The following is a 3,597-nucleotide window of genomic DNA, read 5'->3' as shown; positions in this document are numbered from 1 at the left end:
AAACTTCCTGTATGATAAATTCCTTGAACTTAGAGTTTTGGAGAGTGATCAGTTTGAGAGTGGAGGAGGATGCTTCGGCAGTCGTAGAGGTTCATTAGGCCATAAGTCCTTCCCCGGTGGAGTTGTAGTTCCTGTGTGATGATAAGCTTAGGAGTTCTATATAACTGTGATAAAATCAGGAACTTTTTAGGAGATATTAGGAAGTATAAGGATTCGAAAAGAAATAACCGAAATAAAGAATAAAAATAAAATTCTAAAATCTAAAAAAAATAGAAATAGTTTCAATAATAAGTAAAAACAGAAAATAATGAATAAATATTTCTAAACATTTTCATCGTTGGATGGTTCGCGACGCGGGACTGGCGATGAGATGGGAAGGGGATGACAACTCTGCTATAGAGTAGCATCAATGTTGTCAAATTGTTGAAAACACTGAAGCTTGAATTGGATGAGATGCTCAGAGATGTTAGCATATGAAGCTGCCACATGAACTGGACGAGAGGGTAGTGGTGGTTGAGAATAGGGATCAGGGAGTGGAGAATGGGAGATTTCGACTAGGGCTTTTGAAAGGAAGAAGAAAATGAACAGTGATTTGCTTATATAGGGGAGGGCCACGCGGCCTAGGGCCACGCCCATGTACGTATGAGGGTTAGCCCGTGTGTTTCGAATTTTGCAATTTTAGGTCGTGATTGGTTATTCTCCCACGCTCGTGTGTCTTGGGCGTATGTAGTACACGGCCAAATCGCACGGCCGTGCCTAACTTTGTTCGCTTCTCCCCTGCCCATGTTAAGGTGCCACGCCCGTTTATTGTCGTCCACGGCTTAGCTGCACGAGCGTGTCTCATACCCGTGTCGAAGAAACAGAATCAAGCCTTGTCCCTGGCATGCCCGTGTTCCTCTATCAAGTTCAGCCACAGCCACATCGCACGACCGTGGGGATTTATCGCATCTCGTGTTTTGGGGAAATCATTTCCTACTTCAACTCGGTCGTCTCGCACGGCCATGTCTCTTCCCCTATTTCGCCACGGCTTCAGGCATGCTCGTGTGCCTAGCCATGTGTGCTGAAAAGCTTTGCAATTCAAAGATAAAGTTAATGATTGGAAGTGTTAGAAATTAATTAAAAATAAAGAAATCAAAATATGTTAGTGCTCGGGTTACCTCCCGAGAAGCACTTATTTATAGTCTAAGCTCGACTTACCTCTCTGTTGATTTATCATGGTGGGTTGAGGAGTTCATACTCCTCGTTCCTGCTATCAATCTTAAAACAAGGTTTTAGGAGGGATTTCCTCATTCGGTGTGGTAGTGACAATGTGAGGATCAACGGCATCTAGTAAGACTTTATCGCCTACCTTAAGTTGATTAGGAGAGGTATCGGGCTTGTTTTGGCGTAGTTTCAGTTTATCATGTGTTCTCGATTTGTGTTCTCGCCATTCGTCTAGCTCCTCTATCTGAGGCCTTTGTTCTTCATGGACATCTTTGTTCTTTTCATGATAGTAGCGCATGTCTCTATTGTCTTGGTTTGAGAAGGTTCCTGCAAGGACGATTGAATATTAGTTTTATCATTGACAGATTTTATAGCATTATCCTGAGTCTTAGGGGTTTTGACTGAGTTGCGTGCTTGGAGTGTTACTGCGTCGTCACCTGCACGAATTGTTAGCTCCCCTATGCCTACATTAATAATGGTTCTGGCAGTTGCTAAAAAGGGTCATCCTAAAATTAAAGGTACCTCGTTATCCTCATCCACATCTAAGATGACAAAGTTTACTGGGTAAATAAATTTATCAATTTTAACGAGAACATCTTCAATAATACCCTTAGGAAATCTAACTATTTTGTCAGCCAATTGTATGCTCATCTTAGTCTGTTTGGGTTTACCGAGACGTAGTCGTTTAAACATTTTATACGGCATGACATTTATACTTGCCCCTAGATCAGCTAAAGCATTATTCACAGATAAACTACCAATTAAGCAAGGAATTGTAAAACTCCTTGGATCTTTTAATTTGTTAGGTAGCTTATTCTTCAGAATGGCTGAGCAGACTGCATTGAGTTCCACATGTGATGTAGCATGTAATTTCCTTTTATTAGCAAGAAGTTCCTTTAAGAATTTTGCTGAGTTGGGCATCTGCGAAAGAACTTCAATAAAAGGGTAAGTTAATATGTAATTTTTTTAAGAGTTTGACAAACTTACTGAATTGTTATTTTGTTCTGTCTTTCATCATCGCTTTGGGATATGACACACGAGGTTCATAATTCGTACTTACCTGTTTAGGATCATCATCGTTTAACTCTTCTCGACCTTTGTTCATTGCGTTGTCTCGCTGTAATTCTGGCTCAGGTGCAATAAATCCTTCCTTATCTTGGGCACTAATTGCATTAAGGTGTTCCCTCAGATTAGGTTCCGTATTACTTGGTAAGCTACCTTGTGGTCGCTCGGAGATTAGTTTGGATAGCTGGCCTATCTGAGTTTCGAGTAATTGGATCAATGCTTATTGATTCTTAAGTGCTGTCTCGGTATTTTGGAAACGGGTTTCTAACACCGAGATAAATTTTGAAAGCATCTCTTCAAGGTTTTGCTTCTTCTCTTATTGATAAGGTGGCTGTTGAAAACCCTGAGGATTTTGTGGCTTTTGATTCCCTTGACCTCCCAGGAAAAATTTGGGTGGTTCCTCCAACCTACATTATAGGTATTACTGTATGAGTTATTTTGAGATCGAAAGTTATTGTTACCTATGTAGTTGACTTGTTCTTCTTCAGTTGTAGGATTGAAGGATTGGTATTCTGTATGCACACCTCCTCCGCTTGAGTCACACCTTATTACTGGATGTACCTGCGTAGAACCAAGAAAACTATCAATCTTTTTATTGAGAAGTTCTACCTAATTAGAGAGCATGGTGACTGAATCGATGTTATAAACGCCAGATATTTTTTTTGGCTTAGTCCTCATGACTTGCCACTAATAGTTGTTCAGTGACTTCTCCTCTATGGATTCGTAAGCATCTTCCAGTGTTTTATTGTTTATGGTTCCGCCAGCAGCTGCGTCAATCATTTGTCTTGTCAAGGGATTCACACCATTGTTGTCGTGTCAAATTACTTCAGGCCGTGTTCGAGCTTGTCAAATTGATACAGCCGTGTGGTCTACCCGTGTGACGAGGTTCAAGCTGTGTTGATTTCGTACTTTGCCCATTTTCTCCGTTTTTGGCCCGTTTCTCGTTCCTTTTGCTCTCCTATGCTCTCCTAAGTATAAAACATGAAATTAAAGCATTAGGAGCATGGAATTCACCAATTCTAATGAGAAATCATCCATAAAATGCATTAAACATGGGGTAAAAATATGTATAATTTACGGTTTATCAACGGCCTAAAGTAATCGAACACGGGCGTGTGCCACGAGCGTGTCCCTACCGAGCCCAAGTTGAGTCCAATTTAGAAATGGCTAATTTTGAGGGTTTTTAGGCATTCCAAAGCTTATAAATACACCCTAGATGAGGAGGAAAAAGGAGACGGAGAAGAGGGAGTAAAGAATTACTCCAAGGAAGCCGATTAATCCATCTCAAAAATATGATTCCTAATCAAGACTGAAGATATCTCCTCAATT

The sequence above is a fragment of the Gossypium hirsutum genome, chromosome A07 (genome assembly GCF_007990345.1).
Source record: "Gossypium hirsutum isolate 1008001.06 chromosome A07, Gossypium_hirsutum_v2.1, whole genome shotgun sequence".
NCBI classification, from domain to species: domain Eukaryota; kingdom Viridiplantae; phylum Streptophyta; class Magnoliopsida; order Malvales; family Malvaceae; genus Gossypium; species Gossypium hirsutum.
This window is presented reverse-complemented; position numbering follows the sequence as displayed.